The following is a 24,119-nucleotide window of genomic DNA, read 5'->3' as shown; positions in this document are numbered from 1 at the left end:
TGACTAAAAACAAGGACCTTTTTAAGAGGCTCCTGAACGTGTCCACTCCCATCTGACCCACTTCCTTGCACCAGGGCCACTGCACGCCACCCGCAGACCCTCTTTTCCTATCCTGCCCCACCCTGGCCGAGGCCCCTGCCCGCGAAGGAGTCTGAAGAGGGAGCGATTCCTTCGCTGCTGCTGAAGGCGCCTTGGGAAACTGCCTTAGCTGCATCTAGGGGGCTGTCTCCTCGTGTCCCCAAATTGCCTGCTGCCCGGGGTGCCAGGATGGTGCTGGGCTCTAAGAGGAGGAAGGACTCTTCTTGCCACGTTCTGAAGCCTTTCCGTTGGGACTGACCCCCCTGGAATGCTCTGTCCCACGTGCCAGATCCTGATCCTGCCGCTCGGGCTTCTCTCCTCTGCTCTGCATTTCCTGCAACAGTCGGGGCTGGTCCCCCACCGAGAGCCGGCAGCACTGCGGCAGGGTGTCAGCTCAGTTCAGGCATGGCCGAGAAGCCTCTCTCCCCTCCTCTTGCCAGCAAAGCTGGGGCTGAGTTAGGGCTCCGGCTCCGTCTACACAGCAATCTGCATGCCCAGCCAGGGCATTCGCTTCCCAGGCCAAAGCATCTACCAACGGCGTCTTCACAATTTTCTCCCAAGGTCCACAGACAGCTCACGTTCTGGAGCCTCACGTCTAGAGATTTTGCCAAAACGGAGGAACAATCTGCTCTGGAGGTGAAGACAAACCTGCGTCCCACAGACTGAAAACCACGCACAGGTTTTCCAAGTCCTGCTCGTTGAGGTTTCTAAGCTTCAGAATCTTGTCACAGCCAAAGCCCCGCTTTGCTATCTGGGCAGCGTCGTAAGGGCTCAGTCAGAAGCGCGAGCATGCTGTGAGAAGGGAGGGTCCCCACTTCGAGCCTCAGTTTCCCCATCTGTAAAGTTTCTGACCTCGTCAACTTACGTGAGGTTTAAAGAGACAGTGTTTGTCAAGCACCCTAGCCCGAGCCTGGGGGCTGCAGAAGTCGGCCTCAGTGCCCTGCAGGCCAGCAGGACCCTTTCCATTTGTCACTCTTGTGGGGCGGCACAGACGTGGGCTCTGGGAGCCAGTGCCCCTCAACTTGGCCTTACTAGGAATTTAACTAGTGACCTTGGTCATGTCCTTCAGGCGCTAAGAATCCAAGCAAAGCTGAATCTGCCCACTCTTCTCAGCGATGGCTGGCGTGCCAGCATCCAGGCCCTGTGGCTTCCCCATGGGACACCTGTTGGCTCTGGCCTGCACACGATCAGCCACGGAAGGGGTAGGAGGAGATGAACGGAAGACGCCACATAGCTTTTCCCTTTGGGTTTAATCTAATCCCATTTTCCCACTTGCAAATGTAGGGCAAGAGTTTCCTGATAGCATCTGGCCCCGGACACCTGGTGCACAGTTGGTTTAAATTAAGTGCATTATATATAAATAAAGCATCCGCAGACACTCTGGTCAGGGGGAGCAGAAGAAAGGCATGAGGTGGGGTGGGCGGGGGAGATGAGCAGATGGTTTGTCAACACACACCAGGGTAACCAGCTGGTTAGGGCCACTGGAATTTCCCACGGATTTATCTCACACTACTCTAGGAGGCAGTGTGGCACAGCCATGAAACACGAGCCAGAAAACTGACAGGTCTAGGATCCAGGCCCTGGTACTGACTGCCGGTGTGCCCGCTTCCTCATCTGAAAAGTGACCCCCCCCCCAACACAAGGTGGCCGCCAGGATCCCACGAGAGGCCCAGCAAAGTTCTTGGAAACGTTAGCTATTATGGTATCATCGTCACACGCTGGGCCCTGAGCCAGCTGGGGTTTCCAGTGACAGAGTCCGTCCTTGCCTCCAAGTGGTAGCTCAAGACGGTGAGAAGGAACGGAAGCTCCAGGAGGGCAGGAGTGTTGGGGTTTTTCTGTTTTCTTTCCTGTTGTATTTCCGGGACCTGGAATAGTGCCTGGAACATGGGAGGGGCACAATACGTTTTGGTTGAATGAATAAATTTAAACAATTCAGGAGCTATGCTAAATCACACACGATTCGGGGGGAGCACAAAGGAGGGATATCAGTAGAATGGTTCTAGAAATTACGTCAGTGAGACACGAGAGGAAACGCAATCCGTGAGGAGTATGGCATCCACTTGGCAAGAGAGATCCACTTGTGAAAGAAGTTACAGTAAAGATTTTAAAATCTGACTGTGGAATTTGGGGATTTAGAGTCCCGTGCCCTTAAGGCAGGGTGAGGGGGCGAGACTGAGTCTCCAGGTGCATCAGCACGGACGTGATGTCCAAGCTGCCGAACCTCGGAGTTCAGACTCGGATCTGCAGCGGCCCAGGCCCAGGCCCGCGGCTGGGCTGCGATGGTCCATCTGCTCCCCGCGTCCAGAAGTGACTTTCCCACTCAGGGAGGTTCGTAATAAAGCACAGAGGTGGTAAAGCAAGCGAAACTCACAGGATTAATACTTCCATGTGACGTTTAAGGATGTTTTATAACTATCATGAAAAATTATATGTAATTGTTATTTAAGGTGTTCTAAACATTGAAGAAAATATGACATACTAATCATATTATTTTAATTTGAAACATTTATTACTAGACATCATTTTACTTTAAAACATGCATGAAGATTTATTTAATTTGGAAAATAGTGTTTGACTCCCTGGAAGGTTGACGTGTTTTTAGGTGTTCCCAGATGCCTTCAGATTGTAACTGGAGTTTCCACGCGAGACAAGGTTTGTTTATCTTATCAGTCATCAGCCTTGTTGGATGTCTGACACCCTTGAGAGAATCAAATATATTAAGTTTGGGATTATAATTTAAAACGTTTAAGGGGATTTAATGAACCATAATAGTTAAATGGGGTTAAATGTTTAAGGAAATATTATCGGTTAAACTTAACTGAATATGAATTAAAGAATAAGTGAAAGCAATGTTATTTTTATACAAAATTACTAATTACTAATTTATGAATAAATTAACCCGATTAGTACATTGAGCTTAAAGGCTTAAGAGAAAGCTATATTTTAAACTTTCAACTTTATTAAATTGAATATTAATGAAAACCAAGCAACTGTAAGTAACTCTTTCCATATAAAAAAGGCCTCTGTCAGATATATATATTTATAATTGTTTTTGCTGAGGAAGTTTCGCCTGAGCTAACATCCATTGCCAATCTTCCTCTATTTGTATTTGAGCTGCCAGCACAGCATAGCCACTGACAGGCGAGTGGTGTATGTCTGCGCCCAGGAATGGAACCCTAGCTGCCAAAGTGGAGCCCACCAAATTTAATCACTAGGCCATGGGGACTGGCCCCTCTGTCAGATATTTTGTGTGTGTGTGTGAGGAAGATTGGCCCTGAGCTAACATCTGTGCCAATTTTCCTCTTTTTGCTTGAGGAAGATTGGCCCTGAGCTAACATCTGTGCCAATTTTCCTCTTTTTGCTTGAGGAAGATTGGCCCTGAGCTAACATCTGTGCCAATTTTCCTCTATTTTGTACACGGGACACCACAGCATGGCTAGATGAATCGTGTGTAAGTCTGTGCCCAGGATCCGAATCCATGAACCCTGAGCCGCTGAAGGGGAGCATGTGAACTTAACCACTATGCCACTGGGCTGGCCCTATCAGATATTTTAAAGACTGAATTGATAAGTGAATGCTTATAAAATCCAGGAGATTGGGTTTTCCTTCTAAAACTGTTGCTATTGTGGATCTGTCTATTCTTTGATTATTATTGTTATCTTATTATATCATGATATACTGTCTTTTCCTATATTACTAAAAATAAAACAAAACCTTAGATTTCTAGAACTACCATTTCCAATGCTCTTAACAGCCTCCTGTAAGTCTTATCTACTCGCCAGATTGCTGGCCTGTCCCGCGCAGCGAACGTTCATCACAGATGTGCAACTCTGCAGGGTTCCTCCCCAACTGACCCCAACATCCAGCCATTCTCCAGGTCAAACACACAGTGTGCCCCTTGGACCACACAATGGTGATCTGAAAAATCCCCTGCCTCATGAGAGTCAGCAGGAATGGTGCTGATCCTCAGGGAAAATTCTGGAAATTTGTGGGAATATTTTAAATTGGTAGGGTGATTGCAAAGCGCTACTGGCAGGAATAAAATTACTGACCCTACAAAAATTTAAGAGATTACCAAGAAAAATTGTTAATAACCTCATGCCAACATATTAAACAAAGTAGATGAATTGGTCAGATTCCTAGGAAGACATGAATGACCAATTTAAATAGTCAAGAAAAATTTTAGAAGATGCCAAGGACAAGCGTGGTTAACAGAAACACCAAACGAAATTTTAGATATAAGTGCAAATATATCAGGAATGATAATAAGTGTAAATGGATTAAATAAACTCATTAAAAGATAAAATTTCAGGTTGTATTTTAAAAACGAAAATCCAGCTATAAGTAGTGGCAGGAGTTATGCCACTCCAATGACAGATTGATAGATATATGATGGAACGTAGATGATATGTTAGAAATGATGGATAGAATGATAGAAAATGATGGAACCTAAAGGGACAAGGGAAACATACTGCAAATATGCTAATCAAGCTGGTACACAAATGTTATCAGATGAGGTTGACTTTGAGGCAGAGTTTAATAGTGATGAACAGGCAACAATAAAAGGAAGAGGCCACTAAAAAGATATAACAGCTACGAACGTGGGCGCACTTTGTGCTGACTTAGGAAGTCTTGCACTACCTCTCTCTTCTAAAGGTATTTTTCTAAATGTTCTTGTAGTAATTCTGTTTTGTTTTCCTAATTAAGGCTTTAGTATATGGAGAGCTTATTTTTTTGAATTGTGAGAAGAAGAAACTAAGTTTATTATTATTTTTGTGTGTGTGTGAGGAAGATTGGCCCTGAGCTAACACTGTTGCCAATCTTCCTCTTTTTGCTTGAGGAAGCTTGACATTGAGCTAACACCTGTGCCATCTTCCTCTGTTTTATGTGGGATGCCGCCACCGCGTGGCTTGATGAGCAGAGCTGAGTCTGCACACGGATCCAAACCCACGAAACCTGGGCCACTGAAGCAGAGTACACGAACTTAACCACTATGCCACCACGCCGGCCCCTAAGTTGATTATTCTTAATATTCAAAAAACCACTGGTCGGGGGCGGGGGGCAAACCCGGAAGTGTAGTGGTTAAGTTTGTGCACTCCATTCAGCAGCCCAGGCTTCACCAGTTTGGGTCCCAGGCGCAGACCTATGCACAGCTTATCAATCCATGCGGTGGCAGGCATCCTATGTATAAAGTAGAGGAAGATGGGCACAGATGTTAGCTCAGGACGAGTCTTCCTCAGCAAAAAGAGGAGGATTGGCACCAGATGTGAGCTCAGGGCCAATCTTCCTAAAAAAAACAAACCAAAAAAACCACTGGGGGCCCACCTGGTGGAATAGTGGTTGAGTTTACGCACTCTGCTTCAGTGGCCTGGGGTTTGCTGGTTTGCACCCCAGGTGCAGATTTACACACTGCTCATCAACCCATGCCATGGTGGTGTCCCACACACAAAATAGAGGAAGATTGGCACAGATGTTAGCTCAGGGACAATCTTCCTCACCAAAACCAACCAACCAAACAAACAAAAAAGCCATTAACTCCATTAGTTGAATAGACAATTGTAATGATCCTTTGTCATATTCTGAGGTCTGATCTATGACTAGATCTATTTACAGTAGCTCTATTCTGTTTTATTTAGGTATTTGCATATGTCTAAACCCAAACTATCTTGTCTTAACAATCTAACTTTGCTTCTCTTTTGTTTAACTGGCAATGGCATAGATCAGAGCATGTTTTAAATATTGATTACATTTATTGAGGAGCTGTGTGCTCTCTGTTTTGTCTTTGTTTTATTTTAGAAGTAAATTTGGCACCCTTCTCCACTTACAGGAAGCAGGCCTCCTGAGAGAATGACTGATTCCAGGACGGGGCAGAGCAGGTTCAGACTGAGCCTGGAGCAGCCTGTTATCTTACAGAGAGGGGGAATGCCCAAAAGTGACGGACTATGGCACAGGAACACGGGAGCCGACCCAACCTGGGAGAACACGCACATCAAGTAGATAGCGGTATTAACAGATTACAGCCCCAGCGACCAAAACAATCGCTCACGTCCATGCTAATACAAACAGATACATCAATAATAAACAGAGAAGAAAGAGAACAGTTTTCTAATAAGTAGAAAGCCAACCAACAAATGTAGAATGAATGGTGGAGTTAAACAATCACTATTTGGCAAGTATCACAGTAATAATTCGTACAAGAGTTGTCCAGGATGCTAAAACTAGATATTTTGATGGCCTCGAAGTATCTCCCCACAAAATACTTACCAACTACAAAGGGGAAGTGCAAAGGCGAATGGTAACTTTCCAGTGGAAAAACCTGGCAAACCCCACCTTATTCAGGGGACCAAGGTTACACCACCCGGAACAGAACCGACTGACATCCGTGTCTCTGGATACGACGCTCTGCAGAGGACATACCACCACCTGTCTGATGATCCTGCCAGAGATGCAAAATCTGAATGCAATCGTGAGGGAACATCAGATAAACCTGAACTGAAGGACGTCCTACAAAATAATTGGTTCAAACTCTTCAAAAATGTCAAGGTCCTGAAAGACTAAGAAAGACTGAGGAAGTGTTCCCACTGAAGGAGATTAAAGAGAGATGATAATGCAATGTATAATCCTGGATTGGATCCTTAAAAATTATTTTTCTATTACTATATAGGGTATTATTAAGATAATGAGAAAATGTTGAGTAATGTCTAGAGATTAGATAACAATATTGTCTCACTGTTAACCTCCTGATTTTGACAATGGTAGGGCAGTTGTGTAAGAGAATGTCCTTGTTCTTAGGAATTACACACGGAAGTATTTAGGGGTAAAAGGGCAGCTTGTCTGCAACTTACTCTCAAATATCTGAAAGCAAGTGTTGAAACTTGGGTAATTTGGATGAAGAGCACCCGGAGTTCTTTGTATAACTTTTGAAACTTCTCTGAAAGTTTGAAGTTATTGAAAAATGAAAAGTTATCAAAAACTAGTGCATTTTCTTCCCTATAAATTGTTGACTTTTTTTTAATGCAAGCCTTAGTTATGTTTTTTTAAAATCACTTTTTGGAACCTCAAAAGTGCTTATTCAATATATATTTTTGGCATCTGTTTTGTGCTAGAGTCTAAGGACATAGAGGCGAACTAAAATAAATTTAACGTTGTCCACATGAAGTTTATAATTTAGTAGGAAAACATCTATTGTACAAATAATCACAGAAATGTAGTTATTGCGTGACCCATTCCTGCAGCAGGACATACACGTCACAAAGTCTCCTTTATGCGCGGACCGTGTTACATTCCCCCTTATGAAAACACAGACGCAATCTCACTGTCTCTTTCTGACCATGCTCGCTGGCCCACAATAGAGCCACAGCCACAGGGAGCCATTAAGAGTCCACCCAACCCATTCCTTCTTTCCCTGTGTGTCTGTTGGAGGGTTTGGAATTAAAGAGGGAAGCGGTGGTGGTGGTTTTTTTGAAGCTAAAAAACTTTCCATCTTGAAAAGCAATAAAGTCTGCTGTGGAAGCAGGGTGCATTTTCAAACCTCCTGTTCATTACAGAGATATGCATCTGAGAAACTTGGAGCCGTGTTCTGGGTGACTTTTTTGGAATTTGAACAAAAAGGAGTTTGTTACAGAGCTCACAAGGGCAGTTCTGAAAGCGTCATTAATTCTAATAATTTCCAACGAATTCATTAGTCACTTCCTGATGTTCTGAAATCACGAGTTTTGAAAGCAGCTACCTTTAACCTAGGTGAAATTTAAAATGCTATGATCTTAACTGATCCAACCTAAGCTAATCTTTTAGCCATTTATGAAGATGCGAAACAGAAGTCTGGGCCCAGGTCCGAGATGAGCAATTTGCAATAATGCTCTTCATTCGTGCAGTCTTTGGAATTTGGTGTCCTGACCCTCCCAGGGGATATTAAGGATCTGGTGATAAATAGAATTAGACCAGGTGCTTCTTCTGGCTGGGGGCCCTGGCGTGACAACAGAGGACATATCAATAAGGCCATAATTGGAACGCATCCAGAATCCTGCAGCTCAACTGGTCCAGTGTGACAAGAGCTCCCTGGTGAGGGGGCAGGGTGGGGAGCGGGCCAGAGGGATGAGGCTGTGTGGTGGGGAGCTGGGGAGGAGAGGTGCTTCAGGAGCCTGCCCTTTTGCCATCATTGACCTCATTAATGCTGTGGTCACTAGTGGTCCCCCAAGCCATGTCTGGAGTGTGTCTGCTCACTAGAGTGCTGGCCCCACCGTGGCTGTTGCACCCTGAAAGCAACTGATGCCGCCCCCTGACCTCCGCCAGCCACCACACAGTTTTTAGCTCTTAAATGCAGGTGTCTCTCCATTTTTAGAAAACTGGACAGAGAAATACCTCATCCCACAAGCTAATCAATTGAGAAACGAGGCTCTATTCTATAAAAGGATTTCTGAGAAAATCCTTCTGAAAGCTCAGCTATCCTGATAAGCAGAGGCACATTTACCAGGCGGCTAGCCCAGCTCAGGCTCCTAGGCCCCTCATTTGTGGCGGCCCCTCTGAGGCCCGGGAGGATCCCTAACGACATGTTTATATGGTCACGTGTTTTTAACAAATTTGCAAAAGCACGCTATTTCCACTGCAACTGGCTAAGGCTATTGTCTCTTTCCACTGCAAGACCCCCAGCCCTACCACTTTCACTTGTGTTGGTGGTTTCGGGGCGTCTGAGAGCAACTTTAGGATCCAGGTAAAGAAACAACGAGTTGGGTCTAAACCCATTTAGTGCAGGTTTGGTGGGACAGTTTTATGTGGCTCAAATCCACTTTGGTGTATAGTTTAGCTATTGCTGGACATCCTGGTTGGGAATGGCTCTCAGGAACACCCCTGACAACCACGTGCTGACCCCTCAGGCTCACGACAGGGAGGGTGAGGTTCATAAGGATGTGAATAATGGAGGAGAAACCTGTTAGGAGAAAGACTGGCTGGAAGAGGCCTTCTTCTCGCCAAGGGCCTTGGCCCAGCCAAGTCTTACTTTCCCCACCCACGAAAGCCCTATTCTCCTGTGAGTGGCCTTCTGGAAGCTTCTTTCTACTCAAGGAGGAGGGAGCTCCTGCGTGGGGAGTGAACACTGCCTCTCCTTCACCGGAGCGAGGTGAGATGAATGCTGCCTCCGAGGCCCGGCTCTCAGGGATTCTCTCTGCTCGGCTGGTAAAGACCATGCCCCTCCTCAAGACTGCAGAAGACCCACTTCTGGAAAACCATGTTTTTATAAATGAAATACTCCAATATTTTGGAGGAGCTCAATGTTAAGAAGGATCTCTGGGAGAATCTTTATATAAAATGGATACTTGGTTCCAAACTATTCTGTTCTGAGTTTAGAGTTGCAAATTGTGGCAAACACACTTTGGACACTTGCTCCGCACCAGGCACTGGGTGAGGTGCGTGTAATGTGCATGCTTCAACCTCCACGTCGACCCAATGAGGGAGGCAGTGCAACCATTCCAGCTGTAGAGAGGAGTCGACTGAAGCCGATTAAGAACTTGCCGAGGGCTTCCCAGTTCCGAAGAGCAAAAGCAGCCTTCGAAAGTTATGCTCTTTTGAGTTTTAGGGATTGCTTTCTTTTTTAAAATTTTGTTTTATAATTGTGTAAAATGTGAACACGGTTCTAAAGTCAAATCTATAAAAATGCAGCCTCTGTCCTTTCCCCCTGGTGCTATTTCATCCTCCCCACGGGCAGCCCTTTTCTTATGCTTTATCCTTCCCCTTTTTTGTGTATAAGCATATATCTTTCTTAGGTAAATGACAGCACGCTCTACACACTTTTCTCATCTCACTAAATGCGAAGAAAATAAAACCAAATGCAGCATTTGAGCCTGATCGTGTGGAGTTGAAGCCACAGCCATCTAAGACTACTCCAAAGGCCCTTTAAAGCAGGTCCTTGTGCCTGATTACTTTGGAGAACGCCAGGGAAGCATGTAATTATTTTGAAAACTGGTAAAGAAAAGAATCAAAAATTTATCCTACCATTTCTAAAAGAAATGTACTTCACATATTCAAATACATGGATTAATTGTACAAACGGTGGATGTTTGTCTTCATAGGAGTACTTCGGCTGCTATACACAGGGAGGACAGATCAGAGGGTCATCACTCTGCAACCGCAATGAATGACTCTGTGGAGGAAACGGTCGTGAACAGCTGCTGGCATCCCAGAAAGGAGACAACTGGACATTACACATCTCCGCCTATAAGAAGTCGTGCCAAAAAAAACAACCCGCACCTGATTTCAATGGAGCCTCTTAGTCTAACTATCAGCTAAGAAACAAGGGAAAGGGGACGGTTAAAGGCCACAGTGGGACGCAATCAGCAACCTCCAGACACAGGGCATTTTCTAGGAAAACACTCTGGTGTCTTTGACAAATAAATGACAAGGACTGAAAAAGGAGGTGAAAAGGACGACCCGTAAGTTAAAGGAAACTTAAGAGACGTGATCAACCTTAATGTTTGTTATTCGGGTCCTGATTCTAATAAACAAATTGTCAAAAAATACTTCTAGGACCATTGGGGAACTCGGCGATTACTGAATGGATGTCGGATAAAATTAAGAAGTTGTTTCTTTTTCAGATGTGTTAATGATAGTGTGGGGGGGTTTTTGATTTTTTATATTTTAGACATACATTCTGAAATATTTATAGATGAAATATTATAATGTCTGAGATTTTCTCTAAAATAATTCAGTGAGGGGAAGGAGGGTGGCTGGGAATGCAGAGGGAGCAAGATCAGCCTTGTACTGACGATTACGGACTCCGGGTGATGGGGTCCTGCTGTATTGCTCTCTCTACTTTTGAATATGTTTGAAAATCTCCATACAACAAAAATTTTTAAGGACTTCAAAAAAATCTATTCTCTTTTATTTTATTTTAAATTGGCCCTGAGCTAACATCTGCTACCAATCTTTTTATTTTTCTCCCCAAAACACCCCCAGTACATAGTTGTATATTCTAGTTGTGGGTCCTTCTGGTTGTGCTCTGTGGGACGCCGCCTCAGCACGGCCTGACGAGCGGTGCTAGGTCCACACCCGGGATCCAAGCCAGCGAAACCCCCGGCCAAAGTGGAGCGTGTGAACTTAACCACTTGGCCTCAGGGCCAGCCCCCAAATCTATTCTCTTAAATGCTATATTGGTCCCATCTGTCGTCTCTATAGCTATCAACCTACAGAGATAGCTTGGTTAATTTTCTCCCAGTTTTGAAAAGTAAAATTTATCAACACTATTAAGATAGTGATATATTCAAATCATTCCTCGCATATTATAACAACTTCCCTTCCCTCTCTCTGCTTTGGCTCACTGAGCAAAATTTGCCCACATTCCAGCTAAAATGTCACCTAATTTCCCTCCCTACCCGCCTGAGAGAGTTGTGAGATTCCCACACAGACTTTCAACTCCTGGTCTTGGAAAGGTGCTGCTCAGCCAAAGGAGTCTTCGTGGCTGCCTGAGGCTTTTCTCTTCTTCTGTGAAGGTGTTCCCCTAGAGAAGATTAGCAATAATTATTTAACTGAGTGAGAATGGTCCCATAAGTAACTCTGATGGACATTGAGATGAGCCACCCAGATGTCCCCACCTCCCCAGGAAGGTTTGTTGTCCCCTCTGGTGGAAGTGCTCTCAGCTGACAGCTGTGGACCCTTCAGGGGTTGCCTCAGTTGTGGAGAGATGCCTCCTCCAGGGTTATGCCCTTCCAGGGGCAGCCCATAACCGTAGGCAGTGGCCCGGCCATTTTGACCCAACGCAAGACAATGTGACAAGCCAGTTTAGCCCTGGAGTTCCCTGTGGGTGTCAGCTGAGACGGGTGAGCCTGTAACACAACTTGCCAGCTCCTTCTGCCCACTCCTGCCTCCTTCCCTTCCCTTCTACACGTGGTGAGGCCGAGCGCTCTGGGCACACGTCCGTGCGCTGCGTTCTGTCTCTGTCTGCTTCCTGAAGATCCCAAATGGCAGCAGCAACGACACACTGAGACGCCTGGCTTTACCAGCAACTGAGCTGCTTCATTAAGGCCTGAATCATTCATGTATTCGATTAGGAGCTCGAAACGCTGAGGTTGTTGGGGAAAAATTTCGAGTGGCTTATACTTAAAAGAAGTTGTCTCTTGTTTTGTGGTCTGTGGATACCAGAAAATAGTTTGTCTGAAGCACTTAAGATCAGCTGGACTCGTGCCACAGCACCCTAGACCTGGAAAGTGATCCCAGAGCAGACTGGGCCTTCCTGGTTCTCCTCCTGGCAACTGTCTTCACCGCAGGAGACAGACATCAATCCTGGCGAGGGCTTCAGGCCCCAGCTCACAGATGTGGCCCCAGAACGCCACTGACCAGCAACCCCTCTAGGGTTGCAAGTTCACCCTGAGGAGAAATTCCAAGCCTCACACATACATCATACGTTGTTCCACATCGCCAAACCTTTCGCACGGAGTAAACTTGAAATGCGAATTGTTCAAGTCTTGTTGCAGCTGCTGTGCAGCTGGGTTGTGAGACACGACAGACATCTGGGCTGTTAGTAACCGATGGTGGGAAGGCCACACTGGTCTATTGAGTGTGGTGTCTTTGCTGGTTTAAGTTTAGGGAAGATGAATATGTAGAAGGCTTCTGTGGTCTTTGTTCATTATCTTGGTCCCTTCTCACACAAGGTCTTCTATTCCTCAACCATGAATTCTATTAATAAAGAGCTTCCACAGTCAGAGAGGAAATGATGTATACATTGTGACCACACTCATTTGCAGATGGTTTTACATTTGATCTTTGTATTAGAGCCCATGGGTTTTTGTGCTTTTCTCACATGGCGCCCTCCAGGGGTCTACAGCCCGTGGTTGCTGGGAGGATGAGATGAGTTGCTGCGGGTGATCCCGTCATGGGGCGGGGCACGCGCTGCCTGCTCAGCACCCGCGGGCTGGGAGCAGACGCACCACGCTAACGCGCTCTAGAGCTGCAGCACTTCAGGGTGAACCCCAGCTCTACCCCTCTCTCTCTTCATGACCGTGGGCAAAGCAGCTGACCTCTCTGTTCTGCAATTGTGTCGTCTGAAAAATAGGGAAAATGATAGTCCCACCTCACACAGTTGTTTTAAGGATCACAACATTTCCATTAGTGAACCTCAGAAACATACGTTCACATAAGTTGACATGTAAAGTGCTCAAAAAAGTGCCTAGAACACTGTGTGCAGTATTTAAATATTTACTTTTAATAGCAATTCTGGTATCACAGACTAAGAGGATAAAAGGGTTTTATCAGAATATGCACACGAAGTATTTATTTAAGGTATTTATAATTTGTGTTGTATTGCCTAATTTTTATTGTTGCTGTTACGTACTCTAACACTTCTCAGATGCTTGCTGTGTCCCAGGCCCTCTGCTAGCACTGTCTAGGCATCGTCTTATTTACTCCTCTGGACGTTCCCCGTAACAGATGAGGAAACTAGGACACGGAGCAGACAGGTGAGTTGCCTGAGGGTCGGCCGACTTGAAGCACAGCGGGCCGGACTCCAGGACTCCGATGTCACTCCGTCATACGTCTGATGACGATCTAGAGATATTGCTAATGAAAACACAGGGACAACAGAACGCTGAACACAAACAAAGCCTCTGGGAAGGAGGCCAACAGCTGAGACGGGAGCCTCGGATAAAGCAGTTACTGCATCAAGCCTTAATTAGAGCTCAGCTTCCCAGCAACTGAGGCAAAATGGAAAACACTGTGTGTCTCTGGCATCTGGTTTTAAACAAGCAGCCTGCTCTCCCCCACCTCGCCCAGAAGCCGGCCCCCGCGTACGCATCTGTTCATCAGTCAAACCTAGGACACCTCCACATCTGCTAGACACTGTTCAGTCCTTCAGAAGACACTCTGGCAACAAACTCCCAGCTAAACTTGCAGTGTGGTTTCTCCTAGGCCGGATGTGGGGTGACCTGTTGGACACCCTCTTCATGAGAGATGGTGCAGGGGTTGCATGTGGGACCACTCGTGTGAGCGCTCAGTGACGGTGGGCAGCAGACTGTTCACTCGTGGGTCCTGGGGGTGGAGCACCACAGGGCTCTCTGCACGACCACAAGCCGCTGCGATCTGTACAACCGAAGATAACCTGTGACACCACCGTGTGTGGAATCCTCCTTCACTTTACACTGTCCTCGAGTGTGGACAAAGATTTAAGGAGAAATTAAAATTTTAAATACGTTAAATTCTGGGGCTGGTCCCGTGGCCGAGTGGTTAAGTTCGTGCTCCACTTCGGTGGCCCAGGCTTTCGCTGGTTCGGATTCTGGTGCAGACATGGCACTGCTCATCAAGCCACGCTGAGGCAGCGTCCCACATGCCACAACCAGAAGGACCCACAACTAAAAATATACAACTATGTACTGGGGGGATTTGGGGAGAAAAAGCAGGGGAAAAAAAAGAAGATTGGCAACAGATGTTAGCTCAGGTGCCAATCTTTAAGAAGAAAAAAAGTTAAATTCTACCCATTGATTTAATGTATTTTCCTGAAAACTGAGGAAAACACAGAAGTTCTAGATTTTAATAGCAGAGCATCTTGGCACAACCCACAGAAAAGTCGTGATTGTGGGGCCAGCCCCATGGCTGAGGGGTTAGGTTCTCATGTTCTGCTTCAGTGGTCCAGGGTTTCGCCAGTTCGAATCCTGGGTGCGGACATGGCATTGCTCATCAAACCACGCTGAGGCAGCATCCCACATGCCACAGCTAGAAGGACCCACAGCTAAAAATATACAACTATGTACTGGGGGGCTTTGGAGAGAAAAAGGAAAAATTTTTTTTAAATCTTAAAAAAAAAAAAAGTCATGATTGAAAAATAAGCTTTCCAGCGGTGCCTCCTGATGCAGGGTCGGTGAGCCGAGGAGTCAAAAGAAAGATTTCTTAGACTCTTAAGATCTGGCAGTAGTGCTCTTTTATTTAGAGAATAGTATAGAATAGCATGGGGACAGGACCCATGGGCAGTCAGAGCTTCTGCTGCATGGGGACAGGACCCATGGTCAGTCAGGGCTGCTGCTTGGGGACAGGACCCACGGGCAGTCAGAGATGCCGCTGGCATGGGGAGCTGCTGCTGCTGCCGGCATGGGGACAGGACCCACGGGCAGGAGGAGCCCTGCTGCTGCCGCTTCTGCTGCCGCAAATATGGGTGGAGAGTAAGGCTAAATTTAAGGCATAGGTATGTGAGTTATCTCTTTACAAGACAAAAAAAAGTTAAAATGGTACCCTTGCCGGTAGGGTCTGGCCATTGGGCGGTCCCACAACTTTTAGATAAGAATCAAACCGGATTGAGTAAATGGCAGAAGCCATCGCTTAAATATCATCCTCAGCTAAAGACAAAGGAGGATTTTGTGGTGGGGGGGTCAGTTACATGAGGTTGCCAGACAGTAAACAACTTAAGTTCTCGCCTTCCCATTAAGAGTTTCCAGAGATAAGGCCATCCCCTCTTCCTCCTGGCCAGAGAGGGAGGCATGGAGATTTCCTTCACAAATGCAACTGTCTCTGATCAAAGGGCAAGCAAATTCCACTCCTCGGAGCCTGCTTCTCATCTGCAGTTTTAAAATTAACCAGCCTAAAATCCTCATCACCTCCCTCGTGGTTCCTGGGGGTGTGCCTGAAGTTTGAGGGTCAGAGCAGGAAGTGAGGGGCCAGCCAGGCCGGAGGAGACCGAGCTGTGTGCTTGCTGCCCTCTGACCCCTGGGGCGGAGGGCAGGGGCCTCCGTCCACGGAAGGGACTCCTGCTGGGAGGCAGTCTAGGCCTTTGCTTTCTTTCTCTGCCCTTGGGCCCACCAGCAATAGGCTAATGTGCTTTCTGTGTTTCCACGAGAAGGTGGCTGAAGGCAGGATCTCCCAGACTTTGATCAGGAAGAGTCTTTGCTGGCAGCGCATCTATCAATGTCTCCAGAACAACGTTCCTCATGGCACACTGATCGAACGCGGTGAGTATAGCAGGTGAATAAACTCTGGCCAATGGCTAAGATAAGGGAAATAATCCTTGTGTAGTGCTTTCATCTTGCTTTCAACTTTAAATGTTAGTTTTTCTTTAAGCAAGGCCTTCTGACTCACTGGGGCTCTTGGCGCAAGAAGGTGTGTTTGCATTTCAAAGTCTTACGTTTCCCAACAAAGCCAAGCTCTGAAAACATGTTTTGCTGTGATGAAGACCTTTCTGAGATTCTAAAGGAAAACAAAAGCACAACGAGGTAAAAACTTCTTCCTTACCATGGACTTAGCCATGAGGGCCCGTTAATACTTATTTATACAACTTCCTTGGTCTGTGGAGTCATTGGGCAACGACACCACCAACATGTTAAAGAAACACCATGGTTAAGTGTGGGCACATGGGTACTAACTGTAGGGGATGTGTCCTTCAGGAATATTAGCTATTCTCCTCCAGTGGGGTGACTTTGACACATCCCTTTCCCGACATGCATCTCAATCTCAGCATCTGAAAACCCAGGGTGTTGGATTACAGTGTTTCCAAAACTTCCCCAAAGATAAGAGTCCCTGGGGTGGTGGTGAAGTACTGAGATTACCAAACCCTCCCTGGAAACTCTCACTGATGGATCTAGGCTGTTTATTTATTTTTTTTGTTTGCTTGCTTATATGCCTGTTTGCTCATTAGTTTGTTTTTAAGCAAAGGTTCTAGGTCCTTATTTTCAAGGAAGTTGAAAACTTGATGAGATGACTCAGGGACTTTCCAACCGTGCCGTACTGTAACTCTGTGACTCAGCGAGCCCCTCACCAGACCTACTGTAGTTAAGATAAAGCCTTGGGAAATTTCTCTTTCTTAGGTCCTTCCTCATGAGCGGCATGAAATAGATATCTACTTCTCATAAGACAACAAGATGATAAGCCCCGTGAGAAACAGCAAACCCTAGTTGTTTTGTGCTTATTAGAACCGTGAACTTTCTTCCCCTTAACTCTAAGGATGTGTCTTCCTAAACAAGCGTCTCACGCAGGGTCCTGGTGTCGGTCCTCCCCAAAACTCAGATTGATAACTTTCAACACCCAGAAATTGTTTGAGAACCTGACAACTCCAAGGATGGCTCCAGAGGTAAGGAGGGCGGTGACCTGTGGTCCAACCTCAGACTCCTACAAACACCAAGTCAGGTCACTCACTCTTGCTTCTCTGGAAGCCAGTTGGTCCCTCTGAGACTAACCTAACCATTTACCAGAACTGGTTGGAAGAATGAGGGCTGGTTTTCCAAACAATCTTTGAGATAATCAGAAGACAAAAGGCTAAAAGTTACTGTAGTTTAGCTTCTCTGAAAGAAAACCTAGAGGAGAGCTCCAAACACAGTCATTTCAATTTCAATTTTTAAAATTTAATTTGCGCCTGCCCTGCCCAGATCAATGATTCATGGGGGAGGCAAGCAGCAGTGTGTTCTGTTCCCAGGAGACTTTGGAATCTCTTTCTCTGAACATCTTTAAAAACAGTGTTAATCAGAGTGAGAGAAAAGAATTGATACCGGAGAAAGGAAACACAGATGTGAGACTGGTGAGGTTACGTAAAAACCCCAAAGCCTTGAATTTGAAATGGAAGTACCAGTATGGACTCATGATATATTTTATCTTAAAAAAAAAAAAAAGTATTTCCTAGCTCCATCCATGGAAAAAGCCTAGAAGCAAATAACCAACCCAGTAGAATGAGTACACATAGTAATCAGATTGTGATCTTTAAATCCTGTTTTCCTTGGCGAAATGGCTGATTCCAAATCTGGGGCAGAAAATTACAAGGTGAGCCTGGGTGGTGTTGCCTAATAGAAAGCAAGGAAACCATGGTGGATGGTCGGGCTGTGTCAGAAGGACTCAGAGCCACCCTGCGGAGGACCCCACTGGTCAAAGGTGGAACAATGTGAGTATCAATAAGAATACCCCTGCAGCGTATTGGAACCACCAGACGTATTAAAGGTCCATGAGTTTATGATGATATGTTTAAGTGTTCATTGGTCAAAAAATTGCACTGGTCACATTTGGAGGATCCTAGAGAACCAACTTATTTTGAAAACCAGTGAAAAAAGGAAAAGAATCAAGCACTTAGCCTCTTTCCTATACAATCTGTATTTCAGCCAAGTAGTAGATAAAGAGAAGTTTCTCTTTATAGAGTATTTCAGGTAAATGCATTATAAAGGAACGATATAATTTGCCTATGGCCAATTTACATTTCCTAATGGATCTGTATAATGATCATCAATAGCTGTTAGTAACACAAAAAAAGAGACAACCAGACGTTATGTGCCTCCTGAGGGAAAGACACATCATCTAGGAAGTATTCTTGCCAGAAAACTCAAATTGGAATCTGATCAAGTCTCTGGATCTGACTATAAATTCACTGGACACACAGGGGTCAGAAGAAGATTAAATTGGCAAAATACAAACTGTATGGAAAATTCTATATCCACTTACCCAGTTTCCCCAATGAATAAATTACAAGGAAAAGAAAAGAAAAAGGAGGGAGGGGTGACTGTTAGATCAAAATAGACCTAAACTTGTCAGCTGTACAACACATGGATTTTATTTGGATCCTGATTCGAACTAAAAATAGTTAACAATTTTGAGATAATCAGGGAATTTGAACACGGACTGGATATACAATCATATTAAGGACTGTCAATTTTTTAAAGTATAGGAATGGTTCTTGTTCTGTTAAAAAATATTTCTCATATTTTAAAGTTTCATACCTATTATGGAAAAAATTATCTAATGCCTGAGATTTGCTTCAAAATATTCAAGTTTGGGGGAAGGGAGCATAGAGGAAACCAGGTGAGTTATGAGTTGATCATTAGTAAGCTGGATGGTGGTTACAGGAGCTTGTTACGCTGTTCTCTCTACTTTGGGATACAGTAAAATTTTCCATAATAAAAAAAGGCCAGATCATTCCAAGACACGTCGTCCAAGAGATAGGATTGATCCCTCTGGGAAGGACGCACCTTGCACATTCTTGAAGATGGCCGAGAAGTCCACTTCATCCCCCTTCCTGTGGGATGAGGTGTGCATGGAGTTGGCAGAAGCGGGATGACCCTGCTTTGTCCCTCACATCATATTGATTTCTTTCAAAATACGAGATTTGAGTAAACATTCAAAAGTAACTTTGTCCAACATCCACTTATTGCACAGTTGTTGGAGGGGGCGTGGGGGGCCACAGAGGACCATGACGTCAGACTCCAGAACACAAATTCTTCCCCCACCCCTCACACGTCTTCATTTCAAACTCAAACCATCTTCACATTTCCTTCTGAGACAGAAGGAAGATCCTGGGCTCTTGGCCAGCACCTCCCCCTTTTTGGAAACTGGCCTCTTTTCTCTCATTTCTTTAAAGAATGGAGAAGAGCAGAAAAACCTGGAAAAGATTATGCACCTTTGACAAAAACAAAATACAGACACACTGTGACAATTTCTCATAGATTCTGCCCCCAGAACCTCTTGTTTTCAGATACTCAGAGAATCTTTTGTTAGATACTCAGCCCAGCGCAGCAGGGAGAAAACAGGATACACTGTAACCGGGTTGTAAATAGACGTCAATGCCGGGTCCCCTGCTTCAGCTCCTGCTGCCCCGCCGGGTGGAACCAGAGGCCCAGTGTCGGAGATCTCAGACGTTTTCAAACTTTCCTTCTTCACACAGCCCTGCAGTGCCTTAGTGCACAGACTAAACAGAAACAAAACCAAATTCATGACAAATGACTTTTTTTAAAACTTGAATTGAAACAAACATTCTTCTGAACAGGAAGAGTAACAGACGCAAACAGGGTCACCCAAATTGTTTTCCTTGCTTGCTGAGCTGCGTATCTTTGTTCTGCACACTGATTCCTGATCCCTGGTGTCCTTTTCATTAATTTGCTGGTGGATTTGAACCGAATCTGACTCCCATCCTTTCCAGGAAAACTTCAGTCTCTCCTGAGAACCAAGGTTTAGGCTGAGGAAGTTGCAGTTAAAAACAAGAATGAATTAATACCAGGCAGAGAGCGTTGAGGATGGCATGCTCAACTCTCTCCGCGCCTCCTTCCTCTCAGTGCTTAGTCCCTCTGAGGGGGCCGCTCTTACTGCCTTCATTTCACAGATGAAGAAACTGAAGCTTCAGGGGTTACGACTAGTTAAGAGGCTAAGCTGTGACTTGAATTTCTGTTCTACTCCGGAGCTCAAGCCTCTAATCACCATGATAAACCTCCTTTATCAAGAAGCTTTGAAAGGACTCAGATATTTATATGAAAAGCAGCAGACCTTTCTAGGGAAGATGCCAAGGCAGCAAGACATGGTTGAGAAAGGGCGCAGGCTGCCACTTCTGGCTGTGCACATTGGGCACTACGCAACTCCAGGTGGTGCCATTCCCATGAGAGTTTATGGGGATGGCAACCTGAAGGTGTGCTGGGCACTGTGTGCATGGCCACATGCCCTGAATGGGCATCGGCCTTGAAGTGTAAATCAGCTCCTATGATCTTTGACCTTGTGCAAGTCGCTTCATTTCTCTGAGCTTCAACTTTATCATAAAGAAACACACGCAGGACAGGCAATGCTGCTAAGGTGACTGCTACCCGGGGGCTGTGACTACACAGTTTATGAGCACCATACCCAGGAAGCAACTTTTCCCAGGCTGCTCTTCCGGGGGGTCAAAGATCACTTTGAATTGGGTTTGGCCAAGTGCTAGGCTCCGTCTCCTCCTTCTGAACCTCCAAATGTGGAGTGCTGAGAGCTCAGTCTTTGGGCATCTTCTCAACTTGGACTCACTCTTAAGGTGATCTCTTCCAGGCCCACAGCTCAAATGCCATCCAATATGATGGCTCTGAAATTCTACCTCCAGCCCTTTCCTGTCCTCGAGCTCCGGACTCTATATCCATCCTGACCTCTCCACCTGGGGAGCTCATAGGCCCTTGAAACCTGACATAATTTAAGATATCCCAACAAGCAACAAAAGCAAAAGTAAACAACTACGTCAAACTAAAAAGCTTCTGCACCGCAAAACAAATGATCAACAAAATGAAAAGGCAACCTATGGAATGAGAGAAAATATTTGCAAATCATATATCCAATAAGGAGTAAATACCTAGAATATATAAGGAACTCATACAACTCAATAGCAAAAAAATAATAATTTGATTTAAAAATGGGCAGAGGATCTGAATAGACATTTTCCAAAGAAAACATACAGATAGCCAACAGCTGTGTGAAAAGATGCTCAACATCACTGATCATCAAGGAAATGCAAATCAAAATCATAATGAGACATCACCTCACACCAGTTAGGATGGCTATCATCAAAGATAGAAGAGAGAGTTATTCAGTTTTCCTCGGTCTCTCACATGTATACATGTTATTAAACTTCTGTTTGATTTTCTCCTGTTAAAAAAAATAACAAAAACAAGAGATAACTAGGGCTGGCGAGGATGGGGAGAAAAGGGAACCCTTTGTGCACTGTTGGTGGGAATGTAAACTGGTGCAGCCACTATGGAAAACAACATGGAGGTCCCTCAAAAAATTAAACATAGAACTACCATGGGATGTAGCAATCCCGTTTTGGGGTATTTACCTGAAGGAAATGAAATCACTATCTCAAAGAGATTTCTGCACCTTCATGTTCATTGCAGCATTATTCACAATAGCGAAGACATGGAAACAGCCTAAGTGTCCATTGTCAGATGAATGGATAAAGAAAATGTGGTATATATACACAATGGAATATTACTCAGCCATAAAAGAAGGAAATTCTGCCATTTCCAACAATAGAGATGGACCTTGAGGGCGTTATGCTAAGTGATGTAAGTCTGACAAAGACAAATGCCATATGATCTCATTTATATGTGGAATCTAAAAATCCCAACTCATAGAAACAGAGTATAGACTGGTGGTTTCCAAGGGCGGGTGTGGGAAATGGGTGAAGGTGGTCACAGTGTACAAACTTCCAGCTGTAAGATGGGTACGGTCTGGGATCTGATGTACAGCGTGGGGACTATGGTGACCAACGCTGTAGTGCATACTTGAAGTTTGCTAAGCAAGTAGATCTTAAAAGTTCTCACTACACACACACACACACACACACACACACACACACACACAAAGGTAACCATGTGAGGTAAGAGAGATGTTAACTAACCTTATTGTGGTACTAACTTCAAAATATATACATATATCAAATCATCACGCTGTACACCTTAAACTCACACAATGTTATATGCCAATTACATCTCAATTAAAGCTGGAGGAAAAAACCTCAGTCAAGTTAAAAAAAAACAGATATCAGAATGGAACTCACTTTCCACCCCAAACCTGGTCTCCCCACCTCTGTGAAAGGGCCCACCGTTCACCCAGCTGCTCAAGTCAACGGGAAGTCCGCTGGATTGTGACCTTAAACACTCTACTTGGAGCTGCTGCTTTGGCATGTATGTGTGTGTGGATGAGGCTCATGAGCTACGTTTGTTATTCACCCAGAGAAATTGTTGTCTTTCATTCTGCAGGTTCCCGTCCTCCTTTGACAACAGTGCCTTCAAGGGCGGGCCCTCATATCAAACTGCCTTCTTTGCTCTCAGTCTGAACCCAGTACAAGCAACCCTAACGCTGCCTTGAGCACAAGCGTCTTGATGGAGGTCATCTCTGCTGATCCCCTCCACGTCCTCCTGAACTCTCACTACTCCATGTTCATATTCCCACACAGCCAGCACCCTACTGATGCTGCCCCTGGTAAGGCCACCAGGGACCTCCTAACTGCCAAATCCGAAGGGTTATCTCTGGACCTGACCACGCTGGGCCTCTACTCACTGGAAGTGGCTGATCTTTCCCACCACGTGGACCCTGCGGCCCCCACGCCCTGCATTCCTCCTGCCGCTCTGGCTAAAAGGCTTCAGGCTTTTTTGGTGACCCTCCTTGCACACTCCACCCTTAACCTCCCTCTCTTCTCATTCTACCAATGCTTCTTCCACTTCTTTTTTCAAGGACACCTTTGAAAATTTGCTGAAAGGGATGGGAAGAGTTTCCCCAAAACAAAATAAAACTCTGTATTCACAGACACATAATATTTTAAGTCACTTCAAGAGGCCTCTGGACATCCTGAAGCCACATTGGCCCTCTGCTCTCCTTTCTCAACTGGGGGATGGCAACCACTCCCAGGCTTCAAGTGTCACCGGTGTGTTGATGGCTCTCAAATGTGTACCTGGAGCAGCCACCATTCTCCAAAACTCTAATCGTGCATCCCCAATTGCCCACTAGAAATCTCTGTTCTCTCACAGCTCCTCCTGCTCCACGTGTTCAAAACCAGCCTGAGCATCCCGCAGCCCCGTCTGACTTCTTCTCCGAGTGGATGATGCTGCTGTTCGGCCCGGTCACCGAGAGGAACGTGCTCTTCCTCTCCCTCCTGTTGCAGCGTCTGAGCTTCAGGCACCTCTCACCTCTTACCTGGGCTCCTGGAGGAGCTTCTGTTTGGTCTGCCCAACTCCCGCGTTGCCCCTTCAAATGCCCCCTCCACTCCGCAGCCACCATGACCCTCGCTGACCCCCCGCTCTGCTGACGGCAGGTGCCCCCAAGTGTGTTTCCAAGAAGATGCAATCAGTGTGCTGTATTCAGTGTTATATGAACACAAAGGTTTTCATGGTCATGAAGTTGGAGAAAAGAGGGAAAATTAGTTAGGTTTAATTACTTTCCAGAGTCTTCGACATGCTAAAACACATTTTGGAGCTCCAACTGGGGGGTGCTTAATAAAACCTTTGGCAAACTTTCTAGCAACAAAGGTGTAGTTTTTTGGAATACACTGGATATAGCTGTTCTACGAGCTGAAATGTGATTTCCTTGTCTTCTCTCATTGCTTTTCATCTCCAGCTACTCTTCTTGTGTAGACAGTGGGAGGACAGCAGTGTGGTACTCTGGATTCAAGAACAGGAAGCTCTAAATCTCAGCACAAGACTTTGGGTCCAACTCTTTACTTCCTCAGCACACGTGCTGGCCAGGCCCCACTTGCCCCTGGCAAGGCCCGTCTCTACAGTCTGCACCATCCAGGCCTCCCGTCCTCTGACTTCCAGCTGGGTTTGGCCAATGGACAGCAGCGGTGGGAGACCAGTGGTGGGCAGCGGGGACGAGGGGGC

General features: G+C 45.6%; 1 long non-coding RNA gene across 1 annotated transcript; it reads left to right on the top strand.

Annotated features, from left to right (window-relative positions):
• Nucleotides 1-16,123: 16,123 nt before the first annotated feature.
• LOC138924353 (uncharacterized) lies at nucleotides 16,124-23,767 on the top strand. Its single transcript, XR_011439397.1, has 2 exons — nucleotides 16,124-16,256; nucleotides 23,271-23,767. It is a non-coding gene; the product is annotated as an uncharacterized lncRNA (long non-coding RNA).
• The last annotated feature ends 352 nt before the right edge of the window (nucleotides 23,768-24,119 follow it).

This window comes from Equus caballus, chromosome 5 (genome assembly GCF_041296265.1).
Source record: "Equus caballus isolate H_3958 breed thoroughbred chromosome 5, TB-T2T, whole genome shotgun sequence".
NCBI classification, from domain to species: domain Eukaryota; kingdom Metazoa; phylum Chordata; class Mammalia; order Perissodactyla; family Equidae; genus Equus; species Equus caballus.
Note: the sequence above shows the minus strand (reverse complement) of the source record. Positions and strands in the feature narration are given on the sequence as shown.